Source organism: Typopeltis vanoorti, chromosome 4, assembly GCF_054136105.1.
Source record: "Typopeltis vanoorti isolate ZY-2024b chromosome 4, IOZ_Tvanoo_1.0, whole genome shotgun sequence".
NCBI classification, from domain to species: domain Eukaryota; kingdom Metazoa; phylum Arthropoda; class Arachnida; order Uropygi; family Thelyphonidae; genus Typopeltis; species Typopeltis vanoorti.
In genome coordinates this window covers 128,835,005-128,854,462 of record NC_143552.1, presented here as the reverse complement: position 1 = coordinate 128,854,462, position 19,458 = coordinate 128,835,005, and positions in this window count along the sequence as shown.

Below are 19,458 nucleotides of genomic sequence, written 5' to 3'. Positions count from 1 at the left end.
ACTTTATTTTTTCATACATAGTTAATCTATTATACATTTCATCATGCTCACTTATTAGCTTGAAGCTCTTTTTCTGTAGAAAGTATGGGAGGGTGGGGAGTAGAAGGTGCTGTAGAAGTCAAGAATGGTACTTTTTGTGAATATTCTCAGTCATTATTTTTTTCTATAGATATTTTTTGTGATAGAAATCACATCAGCATAGGATTATAAATCTGAAGTAGTTAAAAAAAAAAAATATATATATATATATATATACAGTATATCTTTGCCTGTAGATAACATGATCCTGAAAATAAGTTTTTCACTATTGAAATCTTAAAAAAAAAAACTGAAATATGTAATTTTCATAATAAAAACCTCAATCTAGTTAAGAGCAGTGAATACAGAGAACTTAAAATTATATAGGGCAGAAAACTTAATGAGTTTTGAATAAAATATTAACACAGTTGTTTCATTACATCATTAAATCAGTTATTACATCAAACATTTTTGATGCAGTTACTCAGAAGCAGTTTTACTAGTCATAAGCATGATGCAGATTATGTCTTCTTTCTTAGCAGATATGCAAAAAATTTCCTGCATTTTTTAAAAAAAAACTTTTGTTTATAGTATTCATAGTCATTGTTTCTCCATGATTGTTATGTTATATGTAGTTATGTCTTGCTTACTGTCTAGTTTCCCCTTTACGCATTATATTGGCTGGTTTAAAATGATTTTTTCTCTTAAGAAGCATATGCTTATTTTAATTTTTAATAATAGCAGCATAAAAATAAGTAGAATAAATGAAAAGACTATTAATAAATAAATATATAAAAATTGATTTACCATAAATAAATGATAAATCAATTTTTATGAAGATTGCAGAAATTGATTCACTAGACATATGATCTTTCGTTATGGCATATTGGACATGGTAGCTCTCTCTCTCTCTCTTATCCTGCTGGCAAATTCAGGAAAGAGAGGGAGAATGGGGTGGGGGGGGGATTAATGTTAATTTGACTAATAATTTAATATTTTTCAGTTTACTGATGCATTTTGGAGTTATGGATTCATGGTGATGATTTGGTTCATTATGAGAATTAATAAATACAACTTTTTTTTAAATAAGTTCTTTTTGCATAGTTTAGTAATTTTCAGTAACTGTAGTGATTATAATAATATGAATATTATTTGCTCAATATAAACAGTACATGAATTTAGCTAGACTAGAAGTCTCTTATATTTGATTTGTTTTGCTGGCAAAGGTTGGTCAATTGGTAGAGCCTCTGCTACTAATGGCTCAGTTAAGTAAGTTTGAGCGCGGTTAGTAGTTGGAAGGGAACCAATCATTCGATGCTGTTGGCACACTCTCCCTCGATGAGTCTTTTGACTCCCTGGAGGTGTCAAATAATAATATTTTCGTATTTATATTTATTACATTTTCATGATATATGCAACTAACTGTTCAAGTTTCATGAAATTCTTTAACTTTAATAGGTACAGTAATTGGTTGATTATCAGAATAGTCCAATCTCCAATAGATATGATTTTTTTTTAATGCCTAAATATTTAAATGATATGCTACGTAGTACCCCACTGCCAGATCTCTCAAGGGGCCTACATCATAGATTGAAATCATATGTTTTATTATCACTGAACTCCATGAAGTCATAAGACTTATTATGGAGATGTACTTGACAGCATCAAGATTTGCACCCCATTGAAATTATCATTATATAATGATGGAAAGTAACTTCAAAATTGAATGTTTTACTGATCAAGTCTTAATAATATAATCTGTATCCCTTTATAACTGAGATGAGATTTACAATAGTAAACTAAAAGAACATCAAATATGTTTCCTGTATATTGCATTCTAAAAGCATTTTTTTAAAAATAACTAAGTGAAAGCTTAATTCACTATTTTTTTCAACATTAAATGCAAAATTAATGGATCTGTATCCATATATTAATTAATTATAACTGTTATCTGATAAACAGATAACATATTAAGATAAGTATTTGGAATATTGATCTAAATAGCTTTGTGTGTGTGCGCGCGCGTGTGTTTCACGTGTGGAAATGATAATTAGTTGATAATTGTACCTATCTTAAAATTAGCAGCAGCATCATCATCATTCTGAATTGAAGGCTTTCATTTATGACAGATATGAACATTTACTAAAGTAAATTATAAGTTATACTAAAGTACTAATTATAAATATAATTAAAAATTACTAATTATTTTAATTATAATTAGTAATGTAGCTGAGGTCAGTAATCCTTTAGAGATGATAGTCTTAGCCATAACTTTCTCTGCCTAGCAGCTAATATTTAAGTTCACAAAAACCTGTAGCATATTTTATGAAACACCAAATTAATTGACTCAGGGAAAAAATCTTACAGAAATGTAGGCTAAACTAACTCTTGCTAATATAGTTTCAGGGTGGCACATTGTGAAAGCTATACTGTGATGTTAATTGATATATGATAAACTTATCCAGTTATAATTCTTGCATCAGTTAGTTTTCCTTGGTCATTAATATTATCTTGGATTAGTAACAATAGTTTCATACATTGACATTCCAAAACATAAAATAGTTCAGTATTGCAATGAAAATTATGTTTATCAAATTATTATACTGAATGCATTGAAGAAGTGCCATTTATGTTAGGAGACTTGAAGTAGTTTTATATAAATGTAACTGACCTTGGTATTATTGGCGTTTCAATGTAGGAATATTCATTTATGTTAGTAAACTGTTTATTGCAGCTTCAGGTGATCACTATGTTAATCTTCATTTTCAAATATACAATGTAATTGATATGCTCCAAGGGTTGACCTGTGCTCCTAATATATTAAACAGCACTACAATTAAAAATGTGCTCTAGAAATGATACTAGTAGGCAAAAATACTTTTAAAAGGCTTTTAACATGGTTGTGTAATTAATCTGTATAGTATAACGTGGATCTTTGTCAGACCTGAAGTTCCACATTATATACATTTGTACTACTCTGAGAATTCCTGTTATCTAGTTATAACAGGTAGTTACATCTGTTAGATCAAAGAATAACAATGTATTATAAAGATGTTTTTGTGAGTCATTACTAATAAGGATGAAAGGATTTAAGATCATAGAACTATAGTATAAATTAATTATTTTATTTATTTTGAAATGCCAGCAAAATATTATTTTCTTAACTAATAAGATCTGACTTAGTTTCTTGCAAAAGTTATATTGTAATTATTATAGAAAAGTACTCCTCAGTATTCATTTAATTCCATATTAAACAATTTTAGAGATACAAATTTAAAATGTAATATATGCTGCATAACTTTCTGGGGATTGTTTTGAAACAGTTAATAAAAAAATAATAAAAAAAAAACACATTTAAATGCAAACCAAATATTAACTGAGAATTAGATTCAGAATCTAAATACATAAATTACTATCCAAAACTGGATCAAGGCCTTCATGCATAATGCTTTGAAGTCAGACTTTTCTTTTGAGTTAGTTAGAATCTATTAAGAAAACACATTCATTCACATTATTAGGATGTCACTTTATCATATATATATATATATATATATATAAGATACAAACATTTAGGTATGTACCTAAATAATTTCAAAACCTAAATGTAAATTTAGGTTTTGAAATTATTTACCATTGCAGTAAATTATTTTATCCTGTCTATACTTCAGAAATTATTACTGACATTGGCTTTATCTAATATCAAAGACACATAGATTCTAGTCTCATTAAAACTATCATTAGGTTACAAAAATTACTTTAATGTAATTATTTCAGTTGCTTAAAAAAAAAATGGGGCGTATTTTTGATACTATGAATAATGCTGATATACAATTAATGTGTTATCTGTTGTTTCTCAAAAGTATGACCGGATCATACTCTTGCTCAACTCTTTTATGTTATGTAAAATGTAAAAGAGAGCTGAGTTGAGTTTCTGAACTCTCCAAATAAAATACATCTTATTTGCAGAGCATTTTAAATATGTGAAATATATTAATGAAATATAATTTATATTTCTTATGCCATATAAAACAGTAAAAGTATGATACATTCCAGCATCAGATATGTGTAAGCATATGAGAGTAGAGAATCTAATTGCAGTGGTCAGTTATGATATTTGTATTTATTGATGGCTGGTATACTACTTTTAAAAATTCTATCACAGATTGTTTTTCTAGATTGTTTAATTTGACAACATCAGAGTTTTAACTACATCAGTTATTGAGCATGGATGCTTTGCTCTTTAGTTATATTAAAAATTAACTAAATAAATTAATGTTTTCATTTCTAAATACTTAATAAACAAAAAAAAATTGTATATTTTTAATATTCATTATTACTCTCTAACACATATTACAATAAGAAAGCAACTGTTTGAAAACACAGTTCTTTAGGCTTACTTATTTTCCATCATAGGTGGTATAAAAACAATGTTATCAATTAATTTATTTATAAGATATAAATTTATTCGATACTTTATGTAACTTAGCATATCTTTTTATCAGCTAATGAGACCTACTTCTCTGATGTCATCACTTTACAGAGGATAAAATTTATAAATAACTGATATTTTTATTTTAAATATCTCAAATAGTGATTTCAACTATCTCAAATTTTAGTTTAATATAAAAAATAAATATAAAATAATTAATTGTTTTATATATATTTTAGGAAGCATCAATTATTGTTTACCACTGCATTTTAGCTGGAAAGGAATAGTGCATAACTATATACAGTGGATTCCAGTTAATTGGGCCACAACTGGAATTAGCATAATTTGGCCCAATTAAGCAGGTGCCCCCTATTAAATGAAGTTGCACATCAAGAGTTCAAAAAAGGTGTATGTGCATAAACAAAATACAAGTTTGGACAAGTTTTTCATTTATTGGGTAGCAAAATTAATAACTTATAGATAAACAACTGGTTTTAATTAAAGTAAAACATTTGCCATAAAAATAATATCATTAGCAGTTAATGATGTTGTTGGAACTGATCGTGTATGGCCTTTTTTTTTTTTTTAAATGACCATAAATAAAATCAGTGCAGGTATTTCTTCTTGTCTTGTCAGGTGTCTTCTCCTTCCAGGAGGTTGAATACCATGAGCTTCCAGCATTTAGTTTTGTGCTTCTCTCTTATATTCTTCATAAGACAAAAAGGTCCAGTCTTTGATATTTCCCATCCAATTTATTTAGTGCAGATAATAACATTGCCTTCCTGCATGATATGGTTGTAATCCAGTAAGAAATTTTCTAGTATCCTGGGTAGACACTCGTTCAAGTTCAAGAATATCATCTTCATCACTTTTGTGGTTTTTTAATGGATGTTTTGCAGCAATTTCCTTCTCAAATTTTTTATTTTTATGCTAGTATTGAAGACTATTATCAATGGATGCAAACTCTTCGTAGTTTCTGATGTGGTTCATGTCTAATGAGACATAATTTTCATTATCTGCTGTATATGTGATTAAATCACATAATAAATTAAATCACTTAAATCGCCAGCCTGGTTGGCCGAGTGGTTAGCGTATCCTCTCTCCAGCCAAAAGGTTGCGGGTTCGAATCCCGCCGTAGGCATGGATGTTTGTTTGTGAAAATACTAGTGGTGGTAGATGGCGTTGGTGTAGATGATGAAGGTAGTTGCGGCTGGTGGAGTGGTGGAGACGGAGAGTTATAGAGCAGGTACCCTCCCTCGATGAGTCTTTGGACTCCCTGGAGGTGTTATATAATAATAATAATAATAAAATGTTTAAAACCATGAGTAAAACAGTTTTGAATGGTATTGTTGCTTATTCCTACCAACACTATCAGCCATAACCTGTTTTGTTTGTGAAATATTAACTTTTGCATTGACCTCCTAAGCAATTGTCAAGAACCAGTAAAATAAATTTCCACTGTAATTCCATGTCCCAACTTATTAGCCAATTCTTAAAAAAATTCAGATGTCATCCATGGATTTTTGTTCACATGATACTGAACTGGTAAACTCTCCAATCTAATTCCTTTAAAGCAGTGTTCTTCAACCTTTTTACACCCAGGGAAAATAGGAGAAATATTTTGCAGACTAGCAAGATGGCTAAGACAGAAATATAAACCAATGTAGATAGTATTTTATTTATTAAATCAAATATTATTGCGACATATGCTGCTGCTTAGAGGTTAGAAAATCTGATATGTGTGGCTGGAGCATTGTTTCTGAGAGACGAAGAACTTTTTGGCGACTGCCCAGGAGAACAAGGCTTGGCCCTTTTTTTCCATTAACTACAGCTTTCATATTTACTAGATCCTGACATATGTGAACGGTATAACGATGTCAAATGATCTATTGCTATTGCTGTCATTGATCCAAACAGTGCAGTGTTTTATAACAGGGAGTCACCCAATGTGGCATGATAAAATAGACCTGTTTTGTCAGCATTGCAGATGTCATCAGCACTAAATTTTTGAAGCAAGATTGACCAATTTAAATGGCACTGATTATTAACCGGTGGATCAATTAACTGGAATCTACCGTGTATGTATGTGTGTGTGTGTGTGTATATATATATATATATAGTATAAGAATCAAAGTGGTCTAGTTCCGGTGTATGAAATTCAATCAAAATAATGTATACTTTGCTAAATATATAAAAGTTGAATTATATAATTCAATATTATTTTCAGTTATGGTAATATTACAATGTGTATATATTTTATATATACTGTATAGTATCAATAGTATATACAGGATTTTTTTAAGACCAAAAGGAAATGGAAGTTGTAACTGTTTAATTTTCAAATAATGTAACTTTTTATTATAAAAACAAAATGCTTTGCTCAGTAGCTAAACACTGATATATTTATTTGATGACAGAATTATCACATTGTTTACATTATATTAATTAGAAATGTTTTTTAAATCGCATATTTTTGTACTATTACCAACAAATAAATATACCATTACTTTAGTAACAAAAATTCAGTGCAATGATAAAATACACCAAATTAATTTTGTACTAATTTATCACTGTTTTTGAAGTTTTGAATTCTGATCTTTTTTTTAAGAAAGCTTAAGTGGAGGATGGGGATGAAAATCAGTTAATATTGTAAGTTGATTACAGTAGAACTAGTAGTGACAGAAAGAAATTTATGTACATGTGCTCTCAAGCCTGTTCTCACACCAGAGGAGATGGGAGGAGGCATTAAAGCAAGTTAGCCATCATCTTTCTATTGATGTATTGAATTCAATGTTTGTGTCATAGGCAATTAACCTAGCCTTTACAAATTTAATATTATTATATGACAGTGTTATTAAGCCCATCTGTGCAGTTCACTATATTTCTTAGTGGTATTTAAACTCTGATTTGAGATTTTGCAGAAGGAAAAAAAGTTTCAAGGAGGGGAAATAAATTCAACCCCCCCAACTCAAACCAAAATCAACCATGTCCATTGGGCACAGATGTTGCTCACCACATAATACAGGATATTTTTACAGACTGTATTATTAGATGTAATATCAAGGTTATATTTTGTTGCATATATATTTTGTAATAAATTCTGGAGTGGTGGGGCTGTCTTCTGTCTTGTCACAGTCACTAAAATTCTTTACTGAATTTTAATGAATTTTAACTTTACTGAATAAAAACATGTGGCTTAAGATATGCAATTTTTATTTGTATATCTCAAGTGAGTATGCCTGTTAAAAGCATATTCTCCCAATATAACCTACTAGCAGATACACTTATTTATCAAGATATATGGTTTGATATGATAGTTGAACTCATCCCACTTGTCTGTATTCCTCAAACTTTGTATTGCTGATTTCCCGTGTTTCTGCTTAATTGTATATAAAATGAGCAATGCATAGGCAATTAATATTATTAATCACATTTCTGTCACTCTATTTTACTGCAATTAACTTACAGAATTAATCTTTTTTTAAATGTGTATTCTACTGTATATATGGATACATGTTTGCCTCTAAAATAATGAAATGCAAATTGTGTTTTATATATATATATATATATATATATATTAAAATATCTCAAATCACAGAGTATACCACACATCATGAACCTAGTTCCACACTTATGGAATTAAGTTCATAAGCTTGAGCTGTCACAATTTTTTTAAAAATTTTATAAGAAGCAATTACTGTATTTTATCATTATTCAGGCTATTATTGTCATTATTATTCATGGAGTCATGAGATTCATTACACAGAAAGTCTGTCATACCATTCCTTAAATTCATTTACAGTCTGTACTCTCTCACCACCCTTTCAGGCAATGTACTGGTCACTCTCCATTAAAAAAAACCACCTTCTAACCTTCATATTTACAATTCCCTTATACAACTTTCAGGAATGTTTTCCAGTTCTTCCTGTTTTTCTACCATTAAGAAAAAAATCTCCCCGGTTTATAAATATGCAGTGATTTTTAATTATTTGATCTTGAATAACCAAAACCAAATTGATTAGCATGTCATCTGATTCTGGGAATAGCACTATGCAACCATACATTCATTTAACTTTACCATCAGTTAAACTAACCAACAAATCAATTTCTCAATGTGATTGGATAATTGATGTAATTACTGTACTTCTCAATAGCTTAGATGTCTCATATCATCCCTTTAGTTTTTTCTTTATCAAAATTTGCAAATTACATGCACTCAATCTATCCTTATTGCCAATGTTCATAGTCCTGACATTTTGTTATATGCCTTTGTGGTTTCTTTAAAGTTTCTTCAGCTCCTTCAAATCATGGCAACCAGATTAGGACACCATAGTCCACTTGTGATCTGATCAGGACCTTATATAAATCCAGGCCACTAGCCTGATATCTAAACCAATATGTTGGAACTTAAATATCCTCTTGTCATGTGGCAAGGTGTCAAATGCTTTTGAAAAATTACAGTACATGCATTTTCTTCATCAACCATTCTTGTTATCTTATCATAAAAGGCAACCAGTTTACTCATACAAGAGCACCCCCCCCCTCCCCATTATCAAATTCATGCTAACTTCTAGAAATATTATTTATCCCCATCTGTCCAGTTCTCTGTATGCAAGTTCTTATTAATTTCTCAAAAATCTTAACAACCACATAAGAAATACAAACTGTTCTATTGTTTGATGTCTCTATCAATGTTACCATAATCCTTATGCAATGGAATTATCCTACCCTTTTTTCTTCTCATTAGGAGTTGTTTTAATTTCAAGACTTTCATTAAGCAATCAAGTCAATGATATTATTAGTTCTTTAGCACATTCCCTCAAAACATGGGTATGGTGGTAGGACTGGATGAGATTTCATCCAGTCCTACCACATCTAGTTTGACCTTCTAATCCAAAAGTTCGTCCTATCCTTCTAGGAATAAAACCTGCTAGGATGAAAAGCCCTGATAAATTGAGTTAAATAGCTCTATTTGTTCCCTTTGCCACTTACTGCCTGAGACATTTGTCCCTCAAGAATTCCAGAAATTGAATTCTCTTATCATATGGTGTTTACTCAGTCTCTAGTAACGTAATTGAAATATCCCATAATGATCACCTGCTTTTCACTTACCAAGCTATTTTGCTTAAACATTTCTTACTTGTTACCCTTGGATATATTTTATGTTCACTTCTGAGCTCTGTAGTATTAGAGATGCTTATATGTTCACTTCTGAGCTCTGTAGTATTAGAGATGCTTATTTTTTTAAAATCTTGATATTTCAATTTACCTCATATATATATATATATATATATATATATATATATATATATATATATATATATATATATATATATATATATATATATATATATATATATATATATATATATATATGAAACTGGCACATATGATGCTTAATTTTCATAACTAAATGAAACACTTAGAAGTCAGCATCTTACTAGGTTGAAATACTGTGAAGTATTTCTCCAACATAGTTGCACCTGAAAATTTGGAAAGAAAAATACAGTATGCTCTCTGTTCTACTATGATTAGAATAATTTGAGAAAACTTGGTCAATTTATTCTAAAATGACAAAAACAAACAAACAAGTGATATTGATTAATACAAAATGAATAAAATCATTGAATAGCACCAATTATGTAATTTTGTTATTTTAGAGCTGTTTAAGCTACTTTTAAATTCAATTGTCATTTGTAGTTTAAGTATTTTATCATTAAGTACTAAGACAAAAGTCACTAGAGATTGCAAATTTAAAACTCAGATATATATATTTACTAACTGATACAGCTGTATGCTTAAAATAGAAGTATTTACATATTATACGTACAAGAGAATTTAAGTAAGCATTTTCAAAATGTGAGAAGATTTTTGCTAGCATTTTGTTATTATGATAAAAATAATAAAGTTTATGTTAAATCCTTAATTAGTATTTATCTATGCATAAGTTGGGACTTACCAGTACAAATATTAGGCACTTCTTATTTTTTTCAAGGCTGTTTTCATTGTAATTCAGATAATTACTAATGTAACTCTGATCAAAAGATTAAACTATATTACTGATTTTAAATTCATTTATGCTCTTTGTTATATTATCAAAAAAGCTATTAAACTTCCTATCCTTCTGAATATGTTTCATTGCAATTGCTGCTACTGTGCTGATCTAATTTATTGTGTTTTGTCAATTTTTTGTGTTTTTGATTTGTCTAAGATATTAAATATTTGTAAGTTGTTTATAAACCTTTGTGTTCTTGATTTCCGTTATGATTATTTTTTAATTAAAAACATACATGCAGTGCACCATTTCATACAAATAAAAGTAATTATTAGATAAAAATAAGAGCAACAATTTTCTTCTCAGGATGTAAATCAAATGTAATTACAAATCAGCAGCATTTTTATAAAAATATTTTAATATGCTGATAAAACATTATTTTCTTCAGCATCTCCATAAAGAGTCAGACTCATCATGAAGCACATGCTAACCATTATTCACATATTCACATTTATCTATACTTTCTCGTAGAAAGGCTTATACATGGTTACACATGATTACTAAATAACTTAAAGAATTCACAACGTATACTGGAATATAAATTAAAATAAACTTTAATATATACTTCCTATGTTCCTTCCTATATAGCCTGCGTGCACGTGTCTTAATCTTATGTTCACGTTGCCGAAATATAGGAAGTATATATTAAAGTTTATTTTAATTTATATTCCAGTATACGTTGTGAATTCCTTAAATTATTTAGTAATTATCTATACTTTCTTTTATTTTATACTGACCATACCCTTACACAATGTCTAGCAGGAGTGACACCTCATTCTCTGCCATGTAATGAAAAAAGCTTTGTTTGTCAATCCTATAAAATCCCTTTTAATAACTTGTTTCTATCATGTCTTCTCTTCTCTTTTCCTCATATCAACTGGCCTTTGAAATCCATAGACCTTCAATCTGTTCTCAGCAAGCATTCCATACTCTGTTAGAATTCTTGGTCACTTGCCTCTGGATCCTCACCACCACCTCATCTCCAAGGAATTCAGATGACCAGATCTATGCACAGTAATCCAGGTCATATTGAAACCTTATAAAGAGGAATAATAACCTCCAATCCCTATTTGTCAGTGTGTCTTGAGCATCCAAGCAATCTGATGAGCTATTTTGTATACCAGCATACTCTCTAGATTTTCAACTCCCTGTCCACATCACTCCCAAATCCCTGGCATGTAAATTTCCTGTGGTCTATTTTGATCAGTATAGTAAAAGCTTGTGATCTCTTCTTCTCAAAGCACAGCCTTATACTATGCCATGTTAAACTACACTAAACAGGTAGCTGTAATCTTATGTCCATGCTGCTAGTCTGTTTAGGTCACTGTGTGGGATCTCTGTATGATCTTCCTGTTTTTGCAACATCAGTAAGCAACCTGCCCCTGATTTATTTCCTATATCATCAAGTGCAGAATCATGTGTTATGCCAGTAGTCACTTGCCTTTTCCTTGATTCAGTTTTATCCCATATACTATCATCCATAATATCAACCATACTATTATCCAAGATGGTGAAAAACTACAAATCCTTATCTTTTGCTGATGATCTAGTATTGATATCCCACAACCCAAAAGACCTAGAAGAAATGGGTGAAAAAATATACACAAACAGCAGTAAAATAGGCTTAGAAATGAATCTAGAAAAAACAAAATGGATTAAAAACATCTATACAAGCGACCATCACATATGCATTAATAACATCTCTATAGAACAAGTCAACTCCTACAATTACATAGGACAAACAATAAAAATGAATAACAATTTATCTGAAGAACTAGAGAAAAGAAAGAAAGCTGCATGACTATCATTCAACAGACTAAAAGAAACACTTACTGATCCAAATCTTGACATCTTGACAAGAAAAGAAGAGACTCTCAGAATAACTCAGCATGCAATAGAACGTAGGATTTGTAACATCAGCAAAATGGAATATGTTAGAAACACGGAACTAAGAAAGAGATCAGGCATAAAAGATGTAACTGCAGTATATGAAAGCAAGATGAGATGGGCAGGTCACATAGCCAGATGGGCATATAGAATACTCAACTGGCAACCAAGAATAAAGAGAAAACCAGGAAGACCATCTACAAAATGGGAAGATCCATTAGTGAAATGTATGGGTATAAAGTGGAAGAGGCTCAAGATCAAGAAATGAAGAAATCCTGAGTGAAACACAGGTCCATCAAGGTATTATCCATATCACCAGCATCATATCCATGCTCCAATTTATTTAACAGAGTTCCATGTGGTATCCTGTCAAATGCCTTTGCAAAGTCCATCAGTATCTGTGTAGCCATTTCCTTTGTTCAACTCAGTTGTCACTTATAAAAAAAAATGAGTAAATTACTAAGGCAAGATCTACCCCCCTGCAAAACCATGCTGTTCATTCCATTCCATAGAGCATCACATTCTTGTCCACCCATTCCAAATTCAGTCATTTGGAAAGTGATTTTTAATCGGTGAATGAATAGTCTGTTTCCCCCCCCCCCCCGTTTTTCTACGTTTTTGGGTGCTAAATTGTTTCTCTGAATACGAGTGTAATTCAGTGGTTGTTTTTTGGAAGTTAGTTGCTGTCGCGATATAATATATTATGGTTACCGTCAGAATCAAATGCATAATGGTGGAAGACAAAACAAAGCTAAGTTTTCATTACTGTATTTAGTTATATTTCATTTTATTTAATTATATTTAGTGTACTTAAATGTTTTGTTTGTAATTGTTTGTACTTTTTTTTTCTTATTTATTTAATAGAATTTATTAATTGAATAATTATTAAAGATTATGCTACTCGGCAGTAAGGAATGATGGCGGATTCACCTGCAGTCGCAAGTGGCGTATCACCAAGTCCTCCACCATTTAAGAACTCTATTATAAGCAATATCATAAGGGACTTTGTGGCATGCAGTACTTGCGGCATGTATGAGTCTCGGGAATTGGATATGTGGCTTGTGAAAGAGAGCGGAGAGCGTATGTGCGCAAAATGCAGGCAGCTGGAGGAAATAAGTGCATTAGAAATATCAATATCCGACCTTGTTGCTCCAGGAACAGGGAATGAATGTAGGAAGACAAGTAGTGTGATAGGAGAGAATGAAAAAAATATATATATGAATGAGAAAATAATAGTTGATAGTGTGGAAGGTGTGAGTGACTGAAAGTTTAGGAGATGGTTTTGTTTGGGAGAGTGAATTTAGATTAAGAATGACTGACCTGCAGAGGGAAATAGAGGAGGTGGAATGTCTTCTTGTGAATCAGAGCAGAAGTATGAAAGATAAGATTAGGAGAATGGAAGAGATAAATGTAAGGTGAATCAGAGTAGGGGAGAGAGAGAGAGAATTTTGGGAGAGTGAATTTAGATTAAGAGTGACTGACCTGCAGAGGGAGATAGAGGAGGTGGAATGTCTTGTGAATCAGAGCAGAAGTATGAAAGATAAAATTAGGAGAATGGAAGAGATAAACGTAAGGCGAATCAGAATAGGGAAGAGAGAGAATTTTGGGAGTGTTAGAAGAGGAGAGAAAGGAAACAGTAGAAGAGAGGGAATGAGTGAGAGGTATGAGGGTGCTAGAAGAGGAGAGAATGGAAACAGTAGAAGAGAGGGAATGCTAGCAGACGAGAGGATGGAAACAGTAGGAGAGACGGAATGAGAGAGAGAGAGAGAGAGATATGGAAGTGCTAGAAGAGGAGAGAATGGAAACAGCAGGAGAGATGGAATGAGAGAGAGGTATGGGAATGCTAGTAGACGAGAGGATGGAAACAGTAGGAGAGACAGAATGAGAGAGGGATATGGAATGCTAGAAGTGGAGAAAATGGAAACAGTAGGAGAGTGGGAATGAGAGAGAGGTATGGGAGTGCTAGAAGAGGAGAGAATGGAAATAGTAGTAGGAGAGAGAGGTATGGGAATGCTAGAAGACAGAATAGCAGTAGAGGAGAGGGAATGAGAGAGACCTATGGGAAGGAAAGAAGAGGAGAGAATGGAAACAATAGGAGAGAGAGAGAATGGTAAGAGGTATAATGTATGGCGACTCAATGATCCGTGGTGTTCAAGATAGGATGCGTGAGGAGTGTTTGCCAGGAGGAACAATAGAAAGGGTGGCTATGGCAATTAAGAGAGGTGAAAGGATGGATGAGATGATTGTGATGGTAGGAACAAATGACTTGAGTAGTAATGTAAGTCAGGCAGCAAGAGATATGAGATTTTTGCTTGAGGCTGTATGGAAGAAGACAGAGAGAGAGGGAAAATAGTGTGCGTGTTGCCTAGGTATGATAATGAAGAGCTGAGCAGAAGAGCAGTAATATTGAATGACATAATAGCTAGAATGTGTGACAAGAGAGGACTGGTATATGTGGATGCTTGGAGTGCGTTTGAGGAAAGAGAGGAATTGTATGCGAGAGACCGCTTACATTTGAATGAGGAAGGACATAGGCATCTGGAGAGATTGCTGTTCTGAACGAGTCAGTGTGCCCCAGGGAGGATGATAGCAGGGGTGGCCTCTTGTGGGAATGGATACTTGGGAGAAGGGAGACGACATCAGGTAACACTGAGCCCAGTGGAATCTAGAGGGGGATAATGCTGGGCATAGAAACAATGGCATTTATATGCTTTATACTAATGCCAGGAGTATCTGGAATAAGGGAGAGGAATTGGTGGTGCAGATAGCATCAGCTTGGCCAAAAATTATTGGGATCACTGAGACGTGGTTGACAGAACAGGATATAATAACAGGAATATAAGTCTCTGGGTACAGCATTTTTCGGCAGGATAGGAGGGGAAAGCGTGGTGGTGGTGGTGGTGGGGTACTGCTTATGATAAGTGATGACCTATGTCCTCTAAGAGTGGAGGCTTTGGAAGGCAGTGAGACAAATGAATTTTGAGAACATATGGTGTGAGGTAGAGGTGGACAAGACAGGATATTTAGTGGGGTGTTGCTACAGACCCAGGAGCACAGGGGATGAGAACCAGGAGATGTTTAGACAGCTAAGTTTGGCAAGTGCAAGAAGAATGATTGTTATGGGAGATTTTAACTACAGTAGTATAAATTGGAGAGAGGAAGATGCATGTAGCAATAGGGGAATGGAATTTCTAGAATTCTTGAGGGACAAATGTCTTAGGCAACATGTAACAGAGGGAACAAGCGGCTCAAGAGTTTTGGATTTGGTTATAGCATCAGAAGAGTTGATAATAACTGAGATGACATCTCTCCCACCAGTTGGAGAGAGTGAACATATGATTTTGACTTGAAAAATGAATAGACATGCAGGAGTATTAAAGAGACGGGAACTTATGTGGAATTATAAAGCAGGTAATTATAATAGTCTTAGACGTGAACTTTGGGAAGTTTGACGGAGGGAGGAATTGGAAGGCCGGGATATCATTAGTGCGTGGGAAATTGTGAAAGAATATTTGTTAGCAGCAATGGAAAGTTGTATACCACGAGTGAAAAAGAAGACACAATTTGTAGTAAAGTGGATGACAAACAATATTAAACAGGAATTGCATGCGAAAAAGAGGCTATGGAAGAGATATATGGAGACAGGAGAAGAGAAGATGCATGAAGAATATAAGACACAGGCCAGAAGAGTGACTAGTGTGGTAAGGAAAGCGAAACTGGAATATGAGAGGAGATTGGCCCTAAGATCCAAAGAAAATCCTAGGGAATTTTTTAGCTATGTGGCCAGTAAGAGGAGAAATGACTGTGGAAGAATGATATTGTGGGATAAAAATGGGAATAGAGTGACTGATGCAGAGGACATAGTGGAATTGTTCAATGAACACTTTATTGGAGTATTTCATCCTGGAGGAGTCAGTTTTAATGATAGAGGGATAAGGCAGGTTCGAGGTTTAGAGGTACAGGAGAAGAGTGTGTTTCAGATACTGAGTACTCTGGATGTCAGTAAAGCTTTGGGACTGGATGGTATTTCACCACGAGTTTTAAGAGAATGTGCTAGGGAACTGACAGTGTCTTTAACCTGGTTTTTCAATGAAAGTCTGGCTGCGGGAAAGGTGCCCAGGGAATGGAAGGAATGTAAGATAGTGCCATTGCATAAGGATGGTAACAGACTGGAAGTGTCTAATTATAGGCCAGTTTGTGTGTCATCAGTAGTTGTTAAGATCTTGGAGAAAGTAGTGAGGGACTGTATACAGCATTGAGCAGATGAGGGTAATATTATCTGTGAGAGTCAACATGGATTTGTGAAGAGGTGCTCTTGTTTTAGCAATGTGCTAGCCTTTTATAATAAAGTTACAAGAACGTTAGATGAGGGAAAGGCATATACTGCAATTTTCTTAGACTCAGCGAAGGCATTTGACAGGGTGCCACATGATAAGCTGATATTTAAATTGCAGCACATGGGTCTGGACGTCAGATTGGTCAACTGGATTCAGGATTGGCTGTCTGATAGGTATCAGAGAGTTGTGTATGGTGGAGCAGTTTCAAGGAGGCAGAGGGTTACAAGTGGGGTCCCACAGGGCTCAGTACTAGGATCTATATTGTTTAACCTTTATATCAATGACATCGCAAGGGGATATTCAGTTGTTTGCAGATGATGCGAAGCTGGGAAGATTATTAACGGTGCAGATGTGGTAGCCCTGCAAGAGGATTTGAATAAGCTAGATAGATGGGCAAATGAATGGGAGTATCAGTTTAATGCAGCAAAATGTAAGGTCTTGAGGTTTGGGAAACATCGATGGGATGCTGCATACTTTATGGGAGGAGTGATACTGGAGGAAGTAGGGGAGACAAGAGATCTAGGGTTGATGATTGATAGAAACCTGAAATTTAGGGACATATTGCAAAGGTGGTGAAAGTAACAGAGAGGATTGCTGCAATTATAAGAAGGACACTGACCTGTAGAGATAAAAGGGTTATCATTCCGTTGTATAAGTCTCTGATGAGACCACACTTAGACTATTGTTCTCAGATTTGGTACCCCAGGATTTGAAGGGGATAAATTAACTGTGGAAAGGGTACAAAGACGGATGACAAAGATGGTTTCAGGACAGTACAATTTTGGTTATGAGGATTGGCTGAGGGAATGTGGACTGCAGAGTTTGGTGGATAGAAGAAGGAGAGGTGATATGATTGAGACTTTTAAACTGTTGAGAGGTGGGTACAGGGTTGATACTGGGGAGTTCTTTCGCTTGGTTGAACAGTGGGAAGGAGTGATGACAAGAGGCCATCCCTGGAAGTTACGAAAGGAAACTGTGAGCAAGAGGGTGAAGAGTGGTTTCTTTGAATGGAGGGTGGTTGAACCGTGGAATGCATTGCCTGATGGAGTGATGAGAGCGAGAACGGTCAATGAGTTTAAGGAGTGGTATGATAGACTTTGTGTTTCTTAGGGGGAACCTCCCCTCGATGAGTCTTGACAGACTTTATGTTCTTAGGAAGGACCTCCCATAATGAGTCTTTTGACTCCATGGAGGCCTGAATAATAATAATAATAATCACTCCTGAGATACTGATTGATCTGTAATTTGCTACTCTGTGTTGGCCCTTCCTTTATGTAATAGAACTATTTTACTCTCTTGGCACTTTCAGAGAGCCAAGATTTAAACAGTGTGGTTGTAATACACAGGGTGATATCAATCTAAGCCATTGGCTGCATTTTCATTCATTAGTCCAGCGTTTCCCTACAACGGAACACTTCACAAATCCTGAAATTTTCACAGAACACCTTGGTTATTTTGTAATGTATTAATTAATAATTAATTGTTAATGTAGCTGGTTTTATTATTAACTAATAATTGATCATTAATTAATAATTAATTAAACATAAACATCATTAAATTAATTTGTGATTTTCATTGACATATCCCATTCTGATTACAAACAATTTATAATATTATAAATACTTACGAGTGAATGCAGACTTTTTCTCCTGTGTGCTGGTAGTTTTCCCCTCCTTTTTTACTTCCTAGAAATCGCTTTGTAGGCTGGTGGTGGATGACTTACTATCTGTTGCATCACAAACACCTTCAATAAGAGATTTCTTAATACCAAAATTAAACAAAGTCCCTTGTCTCTCATTCATATTAAAATTTAAATCTGTAGGCTTATTACTTTTAAAAAATCACTTCACTATGATTTCAAAACTTTCACCCTATAATACAAACTTGCGAAGAAAGTATTCAGTATTACTAAATTTGAGAACCAGATAGAGACTACCTTGATCTTCAATTTTAGTGGAAAAATTTTCTTTATACTTTTTTGTTGATTGGTCACTAACATTTGTGAGACAGGTGTTATTTCTTTCAGTTTTGAGAACAGAGGATATGCCATCCATTGTTGTAATCGGCTTGCAGGCAATTTTTATGATCAGTCATAAACAGCAGTATTCTCTTTCCCGATTATTGAAAGATTTCGATGTGTGAAAATTAACGATAATTCATGAATATTTCCAAGTTTAAAAATACATGGCTTGGTCACTAACATTTGCTACACAGATGTTATTAGGTGTTCTGAGTCTGAGCTTTTCGACATATTCACGAATATTATTCTCCTCAGAATATTTCCACTATAAAATATTTATTCATGAAAAATGCTTAGAAAAATGACAAATTCTAGGAGAACTTCTTGCAGAACACTTATTCACTTTCTGCAGAACACAGTTTGGAAAACTCTGCATTAGTCAATGAAACATCTAGTACTGCAGTACCTCTGCCTGGTTAGTACACGCTTGTAACTCAACTATTTTGTCTGCTTTCTTTACCTCCTACCATCAACATTCATTAAAGTTGACCTTCTGTGGTCATTCTTCATTTTATTCACTGTACAGCAAAAAAAAAATAATACTCTATATAGAAGCTTCTATATACAAGTAGACTAGTTGTGAAGTGATTTCACATGCAGACTTTGTTTATGTTTGGTTAAAGGATTAATTAAGAATATAATTTCTTGTCAAATATAATATGCTTATGGGATTGCTGACCATCTTTTTTCTTAATATTTTCTCAACACAACT